This window comes from Lepidochelys kempii, chromosome 18 (assembly GCF_965140265.1).
Source record: "Lepidochelys kempii isolate rLepKem1 chromosome 18, rLepKem1.hap2, whole genome shotgun sequence".
In the NCBI taxonomy this organism is placed as follows: Eukaryota; Metazoa; Chordata; order Testudines; family Cheloniidae; genus Lepidochelys; species Lepidochelys kempii.
The window spans coordinates 6,029,979-6,042,793 of NC_133273.1; the positions used below are offsets into that span (position 1 = coordinate 6,029,979).

The window sequence follows — 12,815 nt, forward strand, 5'->3', positions numbered from 1 at the left end:
ATAAATAAACTGTGCAGATGATAAACCTTAACAGAAATCTTAGAAACCGCTTATGTATTGGTTTTTTTCCAAGGAGGATATAAGGAGAGGAATAAGTATCAATATCAGTTGAGTTTGTATTAAAATAATTATTAGGATGGAATGAACTACTTGATTTGAAACCCAATGATGGAGTACGTGTCTGTAATGGGAGAAGATGGGCTTGGAAAGCTACTGTAGCAAAGGAGGTAGCACCGTAGTCTTATGACGTCATGACTAGTAATGGTCACGTGTACAGATGAAATCGGAGGCATTTGCAATTGTTACTTGTGAGACCAGACTCTGGGGTTGTCTGCCCTTAAAATGCTACAGTGGCCCAGCTGGGCCAGTGTAGATGCTACCTTTGCTGATGGGAGCAGTTCTTTCATCGGCCTTGGTAATTCACCTCCACAAAAGCTGGTAGCTAGGCTGACAGAAGAATTCTCCCATTGACCTAGCACAGTCTACACAGGGACTTAGGTCAGCTGAACAAAGCTGCATGGGGTGTGGATTTTTCACACCCCTGACCGACTTAATTAAACTGACCTAATTTTGTAGTGCAGGCTAGGCCTCGGCTGAAAGAAGAAATAATATAGTACAGCAATAGGAGCAGCAAGAAAATGAAAATGACGTCAGTCCTCTAAGTAATAAGAGAACTTCATTAATATGGCAAATATAGAAGTTACACTATTACTGCTTCCAAGGAGACCTGTTAAAAGACTTATAGAAATCTGTTAAGATAATTCTGATTTTATATGTATTTATACTTGCATAAAAATGCTGAAAAAAAATTACAAGAAAGGAGATGTGGTATTATTGTGGCTTTAAGAGACTCCTGGATTTTGATCTGACAGAAGGAGGCAGCTGGTTTTAGGTTAGACTGACAGACTGGAGTTCAGATGCTCTGTCTTTAACTGCCTATCTAATAAAGACTTGTTAAGTTACTAGCAATGGCTGGTTATTAAGACTAGTGGATTACATGACTGTAAAACACAGGTGGGGAGTAGGCATGTTTGAGGAGTCATGGGCTGCAGGCCAGCTCTCAGCGGCTCAGATACTTCTCCCTACCCAGAGTCCACAGAGCTGTGCCAGAGATGGATCTGTCCCAGTGTTTCCTAAACTGAAATTTGGAAAAAAGCAGAATTAGAGACCGAGAGAGAGGATCACTGTGAGCTCTGGCAGGGTCCCATCCTTACGTAAATTCACACAGGTGGGTGTTTAATCTCCTCCGCTGGGCGAGGCCTTGGCTGCTGCTCTGTAGTCAGCTTTGGGCAACACATCTAAAGAAAGGCAGACCCGAGGTGAGAATTAAAAGGTGCGCATGCTGTCACTGGCCCCCTGGCTGGGGTAGCAACTCATCTGGGCTCTGGCAGAAGGATGCTGCAAAACATCATTGAACACAAAGCCCTGGCATTTAGGTGCCTCAGTGGGCACTGAGCTCTCAGTTATGGGTGCTGAGCTCTTGAGAATCTGGCCCTGTATTTTGACCTGAGTTTGGGAGGTTGCCAGGGTCTGGGCTGGTCTAGTAGAAGAAGCAGAAGCATACAGAGACGTAGATCTTATTAATTTTTCTTTCTTCAGATTCTTCTCCAGCAGATCAGCCTCCATCTAGCAGCGTGCAGCACTGTCAGGGTTGTTATGATACATCATTGTACTGCTGGAGCGGCTAGCGGCACCAAGCAGGGATCAGGGTGTGGCTGGGCTGGGCATGGCAGAGAGACACCGTGTAAAGACAGGCCATGCCCTGGGGAGCTCACCATCAGGCAGCGAGTTCTAAAAAGTCGAAGACTCAGTAAGAGTCCTTGCTGAGGTCCTCATTCCCCATGAGAAGCTGGTTCAGATGGTTAAATGTACTGCTTGGGAAGCCTCATCTGAGGCTTTACTTTGAGGAGGAGAACAGTGAGCTGTCCCATCTGCTGGCAGGACAGACCCGTACGCAGCTGGGGATGCTGAGCCCTCCTCAGACGCTTTCTCAGAGACCTCACGTGAGCAGCTCCCTCTGTCTGTCTGCAAAGCAGTCATAGCCCTGGATAGTGCTTTGCGTCCCAGTGCACAGACCACAATGCCTGCCCAGGGGTTCATTCTCCACCTCACACAGTTTCTGTCCTCCGAGCTCCCCCACAACCCATCCCCGCAGGAAACCACACCCAGGCAATATGAGCCTGGATTCAAATCCTTGGGTACTGTCTGTCCTGCAAAATCCACAGCCATAGCTCGTGTCTCTGAGGAGCACTGCCAGCAGAGTCCGATGAGATCCCTAAGGGTTGCAGAGCTGGTCTAGACAGAAATGTACAGTATCTGCTCCTCAGTGTGGTGCATTAGGAATAAAGGCCCTAGGCGCTGAGCAGAAAATGTCTGTCTTCATTTACAATCTTCCTTTTAAAAGTTGATTGTCTGTCTAATCTTCTAGTGCACACACTCTCCCACCCCTCTCTCTCTCTCTCTCTCTCTCTCTCTCTCTCTCTCTAATCTCTGTCTGTCACTAGATATTCCAGCTCCTCACCACCATATCTTTGGCAGGACTGAACGGCAGGTTCTTGTCTGAGCTGTGACCTCTGAGCAGTAATGCAGAGCTTTGTAGCTTATAGATGGTCCCTTGTCGTCTTTCATATCAAATCACTGGGTCAAAATTACTGGTAAGTTTTTAGTCCAAACATTGATTCTCACACACTGAGCCTGGGGTCCAGTCTCTTGTCAGTGCACATGCAGATCCCAATAAAGTGTCTGGATTCCTACATCTGATGGGAGGGCAGAGCAAACTGCATGAATGTTCATCTGAATCTGGCCCCTGCACAAGTTATAGGAGAATCTGAACACCCTACAGAGTCTCCATCCTTTTCTCCCAGGTGAGGCTGGAGCACGCTGCAGGGTTTTGCATGGCCCAGAGTCAGTTGTTGTGGATTGTTGGCAAAATTTCATCACACACACAACCTAGAGTCCAGCTATGCCGCGCGTGTGTGCGGGGAGAACACACTTTCTGGGGCTGCTTAGGCCCGGGATGCCCGCATCTTTCATGACAGCTGTGATGCAGAGGAAGAACTGTGGTTCAGGTTGTCTTGTGAGCGTCCGATGGGGATGTTGGTTCTCCTCTGCCTTGGTTCCTATGCGGCACTCCTTGCCAGGATATCTAGGGTGTTAGAGCTTTGCAATGCTCATTTCTATAGCTTAGGAGTCCACTTGTGATCAACATGTTCTGCCACAGGCCAGGCAGACTTGCGTGCTTCTGAGAGACAGGACATAGCTGTTGTAAGGTCTCCTGGTTGTGTGAAAAGTTTATTTTCAAACAGCCCTACTCCATATCTTTGAAAACTCGTGGCGAACCGGGGAAGTCCCGGATGACTGGAAAAAGGCTAATGTAGTGCCAATCTTTAAAAAAGGGAAGAAGGAGGATCCTGGGAACTACAGGCCAGTCAGCCTCACCTCAGTCCCTGGAAAAATCATGGAGCAAGTCCTCAAAGAATCAATCCTGAAGCACTTGCATGAGAGGAAAGTGATCAGGAACAGCCAGCATGGATTCACCAAGGGAAGGTCATGCCTGACTAATGTAATCGCCTTTTATGATGAGATTACTGGTTCTGTGGATGAAGGGAAAGCAGTGGATGTATTGTTTCTTGACTTTAGCAAAGCTTTGGACACGGTCTCCCACAGTATTCTTGTCAGCAAGTTAAGGAAGTATGGGCTGGATGAATGCACTATAAGGTGGGTAGAAAGCTGGCTAGATTGTCAGGCTCAACGGGTAGTGATCAACGGCTCCATGTCTAGTTGGCAGCCGGTATCAAGTGGAGTGCCCCAAGGGTCGGTCCTGGGGCCGGTTTTGTTCAATATCTTCATAAATGATCTGGAGGATGGTGTAGATTGCACTCTCAGCAAATTTGCGGATGATACTAAACTGGGAGGAGTGGTAGATACGCTGGAGGGGAGGGATAGGATACAGAAGGACCTAGACAAATTGGAGGATTGGGCCAAAAGAAATCTGATGAGGTTCAATAAGGATAAGTGCAGGGTCCTGCACTTAGGACGGAAGAACCCAATGCACAGCTACAGACTAGGGACCGAATGGCTAGGCAGCAGTTCTGCGGAAAAGGACCTAGGGGTGACAGTGGGCGAGAAGCTGGATATGAGTCAGCAGTGTGCCCTTGTTGCCAAGAAGGCCAATGGCATTTTGGGATGTATAAGTAGGGGCATAGCGAGCAGATCGAGGGACGTGATCGTTCCCCTCTATTCGACATTGGTGAGGCCTCATCTGGAGTACTGTGTCCAGTTTTGGGCCCCACACTACAAGAAGGATGTGGATAAATTGGAGAGAGTCCAGCAAAGGGCAACAAAAATGATTAGGGGTCTGGAACACATGAGTTATGAGGAGAGGCTGAGGGAACTGGGATTGTTTAGTCTGCAGAAGAGAAGAATGAGGGGGGATTTGATAGCTGCTTTCAACTACCTGAAAGGGGGTTCCAAAGAGGATGGCTCTAGACTGTTCTCAATGGTAGCAGATGACAGAACGAGGAGTAATGGTCTCAAGTTGCAGTGGGAGAGGTTTAGATTGGATATTAGGAAAAACTTTTTCACTAAGAGGGTGGTGAAACACTGGAATGCGTTACCTAGGGAGGTGGTAGAATCTCCTTCCTTAGAGGTTTTTAAAGTCAGGCTTGACAAAGCCCTGGCTGGGATGATTTAACTGGGAATTGGTCCTGCTTCGAGCAGGGGGTTGGACTAGATGACCTTCTGGGGTCCCTTCCAACCCTGATATTCTATGATTCTATTTTTCTATGTGTTACTGACCACCAGCTGTTAGGGCTGTTGCAACCCTGGTGTCCCAGTGCTCTTTAGAGGTCCTTCTTGAAAGAGCTTCCAGCTGTATAACGTGGAGCATTTATGAAGGAAACAGATCAATACAATTGGACCTTTTGGCTATTAGAAGTTAAGCAGGGCAATGCTGGGTCAGTACGTCTGAGTGAAGTCGCATCCAGGAGCCGTGGAGTGGGGCTAGCAAATCAGTGACTGGTGCTCCTCTATCCGCGTCCGTGCTAGAGCTGGACGAGAACTTTGTCTGAATGGTTTTTGAAGGGACATACTGCTTCTGCGGAATGACTTCCACAGATGCTTCAATTCTCCATCTGGCAAATCAAAATACTTTATTCTGGGACAGGTCATTCCGAATTGAAACGTTTGGTTTGGAGTCAGTTTGTGTACCACCTCCTCCCATTCTCCTCTAGGAGTCAGGCTCCTTGGCTGGACTTTATCTCCCATGATGCACTACACTCTTCATTTTTGGTGAGGTGTCATGATGCATCATGGGATATGTAGTTCAGCCAGGGAGTCCAGGCTATCGGGGAGAACGGGAGCAGGAGGCACTCAGAAGACAACTCCCAAGAGATACCACAGTGGGTCATGCAGACTCAGTTTAGTGTTGAACAGACTTAAAAATTAAACATTCTTACATTTCCAAATTGAATTTTTTTGGAACTTGTCATTCTGTGAAAAGCTTCAATATTTTGCCTTTTGCCCAGACTTGCCATGAAAATATGTCTAAATATTGGAATTTTCCATGAGACAGAAATTCCTTTTTTTGATCAGCTCTGCTCTGTGCCTTAGCACCCCCCTCCCCCTCTTCTATGTGGCTGGAGGTGCTGTGTTTTGAATGAGACGAGAGACTGAGGCCCTGTTGGCCATTGAATTTCCTACAGTGCTTTCTGTAAGAGCAGTGGTGAATACCTGCTTATTGAATTCCAGCTCTCTACATTACCTACACCCCTCTGCCATTCCAGATACAGTGTTCTTCACTTGTTGCTTTGGACTATTAAGCAGCTGCCGTGGCTCACCCCAGAGGTGGCTGCTCTCAAGGGGTTGGAGCAGTGATCCATGTGGTGTGTGGGGGTGTGTGTGTGTGTATATATAAATAATTTTCTTAAGGCAGAAAAATACTTCGGGATCTTTCACGATGAAAAGCACTAAACGTATGCCACTCTGTTACCAGGAGGCTGCCTTCTAGCATGCCTCACACATGGACTTCTAGGAGCCTCCCAATGGCTGGCACTAACCAACGCCTGCGGCGGGTCACGCTGTAAGGATGTGTCACTGATATGGCTGATCCTGCTGGAGTCGTTACACCGCGGCTATTCTCGGGGCTCTCTGATGGGGTCGAGACTCGCAGGACTCCACGTTTTATGTGCCATGGGGCTTTGCCAGCAACTTAATCGCAGCTGAACTCTCTGAGAGCAGTATAAAAATGCTGTACTTGGTATTAGATTACCTGCCCTCCCTGTAAAAGACTCTATAAACAGTCCGTCAAGCCCAAGAATTCCTCCGTTGGCTGCGAGGCCCTTTGCCCTTCATGGGGCTGGTGTTTGCTTTGACTGAGTCTTGAGGGGGAAGGGGATGCTCCACTTTAAAGTGACCCCCAAAGGATGGCATTTTCCGTGGATTAGTGGAGGGAACCCAACTGCGGGCTGCCTTGGGGGAGATGGTGTTGAATGTCAGTGGAGCTGGCTGGGGAGGGCAGGGGGTAAGAGGCTCCAGCAGCGAAGCTCGGAGACACTGACAACAGCAGCTGCTTTGTCTCCATTTCGAAGGGATTCTTAACTATGAATTTACATCTTGTGAAAGGTGCTGGAGTGAGAGTGTTGGAGTCTCTTGTTTAATCTTAGGACGGGGGCAGTGCTGGGAGTCACAGTGCATATTGCCCTGCCCTCCTGTCCTGCTTACACACCTCATGTTCCCTTGTCAGCCTCTGCCGAGATTCCTTGTCACAACCTGTAGAATCATAGAATATCAGGGTTGGGAGGGACCTCAGGAGGTCATCTAGTCCCACCCCTGCTCAAAGCAGGGCCAATCCCCAGTTTTTGTCCCAGGTCCCTAAATGGCCCCCTCAAGGATTGAACTCACAATCCTGGGTTTAGCAGGCTAGTGCCCAAACCACTGAGCTATCCCTCCCCAGCTCAGCCCTCCACCTCTCTGGACTGGCACCAGTCTGTTGTGAGTGGGCCCATATTCTGCTAAATTCCTGGGGACTGGATTATGATCCTTGCTTGGGGTCTCTGGTGCACTCCCAGGTGGACTTCTTGGGCAGTGGGACCCTGCAGTGTGGCTGCCTTAGACCTCATAGCCACTGCTGTAGCCTACCCTCAGTTGTTTGAACATGCTCCCTCAGACCTCCCTGTGGGCACTCTGAGCTCCTTTTCAGGGGCAACATGTCAGGTCAACAAGGAACACAGGCTTAGCCAAGGAATTCCTTATCCAGAGACACTTTACTCTGAACAAAGCACACTAGAATTAGAGCTATTTGAAAAATAACACTCAGTGCTGAATGCAGTCCCCACAGTGAGGTCTCATGCCTATTGTGAGTCCTGTGTTTAGTCACTGTCCTAAGGCCAGGCAGCCTCTATCCCGCTTTTGCCTGCGTGCTTCATGAAGCAGGGGAACTTCTGAACTCCACCTTCCTCCCGCATCTGCTTCTGTGTAGGGAGTCATGGTGTTGTGATGGTCTGGTAGCTGAGAGGCATTCAGGGTGTGTCTACACAACAGCTGAGAGATGTAAACCTCTGCTCAGGTGGACGGTTAACTGTGGCAGCGTCTCAAAAGCTAGCTGCTCGAGTATATGCCCAGAGGGTTGAGCAGGATTGCCCTAGATTGCTTTGTGCCAATGTATCAGACATTCTGTCCCCAAGATGTCAAGGCCCTACTATGAACTGGATGCTCTGATCCACAGTGGAGGTTGCAATACAACATGAGTCATGCTTCCACATGAAAGCTGGAATACAAAATGGAGCCCTGAAAACCAAACAGCACTCACAATCTGACACTTGTATCCCCCATGTGTGTCACTGCGTCAAGGGCACCAGTTGTGAGGGCAACCTGCCAATTTGGAAAGAGATTTAAACCATCCAGTTGTTTTATATACAGTATGTCAGTGGACAGCTGTCAGATGGGAACCTGTCTATTCACTGTTAACCAGGGCAGGTGGCTGTGGTGGGAGAGGTAATGATTTAGGTTTCTCATCTACTTAAGGTTGATAATGGTGTTTTGCTTGTTTTGAGTTTCTATGTGACTTCTGTTTGTACTTTTTCTCTTTGTTTCTTCTTAGGTGGAAAATGTGCATTAGGTTCCATCTAACTGGTGTCCAGAGGTCCACTTCAGGGCTAATCTCTGTAGGACAGAATACTTTATCCAGTCATAGATTATAAAACCAGAAGGGGACCACTGTGATCATGTGCCCTTGTTGCCAAGAAGGCTAACAGCGTATTGGGCTGCATTAGTAGCAGTGCCAGCAGATTGATGGAAGTACGTATTCCCCTCTGTTCGCCACTGGTGAGGCCACATCTGGAATATTGTGCCCAGTTTTGGGCCCCTCACTACAGAAGGGATGTGGACAAATCAGAGAGTCCAACGGAGGCAACACAAATGATCAGGGAGCTGGGGCACATGACTTACGAGAAGGGGCTGAGGGAACTAGGGTTATTTAGTTTGCAGAAGAGAGGAATGAGGGGAGATTTGATAGCAGCCCTCAACTACCTGAAGGGGGGTTCCAAAGAGGATGGAGCTCGGCTGTTCTCAGTGGTGGCAGGCAGTGGTGAGCTGCAGCTGGTTCGCATGAACCGGTTGTTAAATTTTGAAGCCGTTTTAGAACCGGTTGTTAACCCGCTTCCCTGCAGGGGGCGCTGAGGCTTTGCCGAGCTGTGGCCAGGAAGTGATGTAATTCCTCCTCTGCCCACCGGGGGCACTGCGCTGCGGGAGCTTGTGGGCTGCCGCCTGGCCCTGGGCACAAGCCCTGATGCTGCTGCTCCCCTGGCCCTGGGGCTCCTGCTGCTGCCGGGTGGGTCCCCGGCTGCTCTGCTGGGCCGGGGCTGCATCCTGCTGCTCAGGCTGCTCGGAGCCGCTCTGCCCACCAGCACCCTCCGCACCCCCTGCCCACAGCCAGCCCCTGCCGCACCCCCCGCAGCCCCTGCCCTGCCTCCAGCCAGCGCCTGCCGCACACCCTGCCCTGTCTCCAGCCACCCCTGAACCCCCTCTCCACAGCCAGCCCCCATCTCCAGCCGCCCCGCACCCCCCCCCTGCAGCCAGCCCCTGCCGCATCCCCGCCCTGTCTCCAGCCGCCCCCTGCCCGCGCCCCCTGCCACCCCCTGTCTCCAGCCACCCCCCGCACCCCCTGCCCGCAGCCAGCCCCTGCCCCACCCCCTGCCCTGCCCGCAGCCAGCCCCCGTCTCCAGCCACCCCTGCCTCCAGCCACCCTCATACTCTCTGCCTGCAGCCAGCCCCTGCCCCACCCCCTGCCGCACCCCCTGCCCTGCCCGCAGCCAGCCCCTGTCTCCCCCCACCCCCTTCCTGCAGGCAGCCCCTGTCTCCAGCCACCCCCTGCACCCCCTGCCTGCAGCCAGCCCCTGCCTCCAGCCAGCCCCCGCTGCACCCCCTGCCCTGTCTCCAGCCAGCCCCGCACCCCCCTGCGTTGCCTGCAGCCACCCCTTGCCTCCAGCCAGCGCCGCACCCCCTGCCTCCAGCTGGCCCCATGTCCACTGGTGCCCTGCAGTTCCCAGGGCAGTAACCCCGCACACCTGCTTCAATGAGGGGGGCAGGGAACAGCTGGGACCCACACATGTGCACACCCTAGGGTGACCAGACAGCAAGTGTGAAAAATCAGGAATGGGGTGGGGGGTAATAGGAGCCTATATAAGAAAAAGACCCCAAAACCGGGACTGTCCCTATAAAATCCGGACATCTGGTCCCCCTAGCACACTTCCAGGGTGTGGCAGGGCCCCACACTTGTAAAACAGAGCTCATTTCTAGCTCAGGCCCATCTTTTTGAGGAAGAACTTCAGGAAGGGTTAACACATACCTGTATTTCCCCAGACAGGTCAGGCTTTTTGGTTTTTAAATCGCCCTCCAGGATTTAAAATTTAAAATTTAAAAATTCCTCCTGGGAAAATACGGACGTATGGTAACCCTGTTGGTACAAAAAATACATACTGGGGCACATCCCTTACATCAGAACTTTTTATAGGGAAGCGGTTAAGATTTTGGCAGCTCATCACTGGTGGCAGGTGACAGAACAAGGAGCAATGGTCTCAAGTTGCAGTGGGGGAGGTCTAGGTTGGATATTAGGAAACACTATTTCACTAGGAGGATGGTGAAGCACTGGGATGCGTTACCTAGGGAGGTGGTGGCATCTCCTTCCTTAGAGGTTTTTGAGATCTGGCTTGACAAAGCCCTGGCTGGGATGATTTAGTTGGGGTTGGTCCTGCTTTGAGCAGGGGGTTGGACTAGACACCTCCTGAGGTCCCTTCCAACCCTGATATTCTATGATTCTGTGTAGTCTGACTCCTGCATAACGCAGGGTGTAACTTCCCCAAATTCCAGCTTGTACTAGAGCACATCTTTTAGGAAAAAACATCCAATCTTGACTTGACTTGCTGGTGCCAGACAACTCCCCACAACCCTGAATCAAAATGGTTTATTAACCCTTACTCTTAAAAATTTACACTTTATTTCCAGTCTGAATTTCTCTAGTTTTAACTTCCAGCCATTGGATTGTGTTAGACCTTTCTGTGCTAGAGTGAAGTGCCCATTATCCAATTTTTGCCCCCCTTGTAAGTAGTCAAGTCACCCCTTAACCTTCTCTCTATTAAGATTAATAGATTGCACTCCTGGTGTCTGCCACTATAAAGCATGTTTTCTGAGTAGTCCATATTAGTGGTCTGAATTCACACACGAGATCTGATAGCCAGAAGATCCCAGCCAAGGAGAAGGTACAGCAAGGCAGGGTGGGAGAGGCAGAAAGGCAGGGGCACGTAGGATCTGAGTAGCAACTGGTGGGCAATGGCTTGTTGCTCAGACAAGGCCAGAAAGGAAGCAGGAAGTTTATATATCATCATCAGCCAATCAGGGTCAAAATCCTGTGACCAGTCAGGAAGCAGGATGTGGAATCCTTGAAGCTGGCCCACCCGAGTATCTGAATTCCCGGGTAATTCAATGAGTTGGTGTGATGTGGCAGCCAAGACTGCTTCCCAAGAATTGAGTGGACCTGGGTCCAAGATCGGGGTTCTAGGCCAGTGCTCTGATGTACTGGTGCCAGATGCAGAGATATTACCTCCCTACTCTACTCGAGATTCCCATGTATACATCCAAGGATCCCATGAGCTGGGAGTTCAAAGTTCAGCTGATTATTTACCAGGATCCCTATATATATATATATATATATATATACACATACCTACACACAATACTTTGCAGTTACTCCTTCGCAGAGGGACCTGTTCTGTAAGCATGGCCTACGTTATTTGTTCTTAGAAGTATAACTTTACATTTGGCTGTTCTAAAATGCATATTGTTTGCTAGTGCCCAGTTTACCAAGTGATCCAGATCACTCTGTACCGTAACCTGTCCTTTCCATTTTTACTATTCCGCCAATCTCTGTCATCTGCAAATGTTATTGATGGTGATTATTTTTTTTTAGGTCATTGATGAAAAATATTAACTAGCATTGGGCCAAGAACTGATCCCTGTGGGACCCCAAAAGAAATACACTTGTTCAATGATGATTACCCATTGATACATTTTGAAACCTATATTAGCCAGTGAGTGCATGCTGTGTTAATTATGTGTTGTTTTAGTTTTTAATCAAAAAGTTGTTTTATACAATTTAAAGCCAGAAATTGAGTCTGACCTACTGTATATCGGAGGCTATTCAATTTCACCCACGTACCCCTCTGTTGAACCCAAAGACGAAGAATCGATGAAAGTGGAATTCAAACCCACAAAAGTGCAGAGCACAGTGGATTAGCAGTCCATTGCCTTAGCCACTTGGCCACCTTATCACAATACAGTCAGTTTGTCTTGTTGGTATGAAGTCAAATGCCTTACAGATGTCTAAGTATGTTACATCAACACTGTTATCTTAATCAGCCAAACCTTTTGATGAGATTACAAGTATCTCAAGTTAGTTTGATAGGATCTACTTTCCATAAACCCTTGTTGACTGGCATTTATCAGACTAATCTCCTTTAATTCTTTATTATTTGAGTTTTGTATCATCTGATCCATTACTTTGCCCAGGATCTGTATCAGGATGATAGGCCTATTATTATCCAGGTGTCCCATTTACGCGACTTAAATATTAGCACAACATTAGATTTCTTCTGGAACTTCTTCAGTGTTCCAAGAGTTATCGAAATCCCATTAATGGTCTACTCTCTCGAGTACCTTTGCCAGCTTTTTCAAAATCTTGGATGCAAGTTGTCTGGACCTGAGGATTTAAAAATGTCTAGGTTTAGCAGCTGTTGTTAACAGCTTCCAGAGATACTATTGGAACGGAAAATGTTTCATCATCATCATATGTATGACTACATCATCTGTTTTATTCTTCCCCAAATACAAAATATTTATTGAACTATTCAGCGTTTTTCTGCCTTACTGTTGGCAATTCTACCATTTTCATCTAGTAATGGACTATACCATTGTCTAGTTTAAATATCTCAAGGATTATGGGGCTTCTACCACCTCTTTCTGGAGACGGTGCCATGGTCTTGTATATCTAATTGCCAGGATATTTCTTAATATGCATTTTACATTTCCTTTTTTGAATTTCAGTCCCATTTCTCCTAGCTACAGCTTATAAATTCTCCCCCTTCCGCAGTGTTACACCTTGCACATAATTCTGGTGTAGGTTGGGACAAGCAGTTTACCTGGAGAAGTTTCTTTTCCTCTTTTGAGAATGGTCTAAAAACAGAGAGGCTGAGAGTTTCACGGGATAAAGGGGATTTGGACGCCTCATTGCAAATTTAGTTTTAATGGGAACCCATTGTCCAGAT

The 12,815-nt window shown here is 48.5% G+C and overlaps 1 protein-coding gene and 1 long non-coding RNA gene across 11 annotated transcripts in view; one reads left to right on the forward strand and one right to left on the reverse strand.

Moving 5' to 3' along the window:
* The window catches only part of EPHB2 (EPH receptor B2), a 406,427-nt gene that overhangs the window by 21,881 nt on the left and 371,731 nt on the right, over positions 1–12,815 (forward strand). The window lies entirely within an intron of this gene.
* Positions 1–12,815, reverse strand: part of LOC140899967 (uncharacterized) — a 53,534-nt gene that overhangs the window by 1,390 nt on the left and 39,329 nt on the right. The window contains exon 5 of one of the 2 annotated variants that reach the window (XR_012155525.1): positions 11,300–12,250. The exons of the other annotated variant lie outside the window; for it this stretch is intronic. This is a non-coding gene — a long non-coding RNA (uncharacterized lncRNA). Of the gene's footprint in view, positions 1–11,299; positions 12,251–12,815 lie in introns of those variants that run through there. 2 annotated transcript variants of the gene reach the window in all.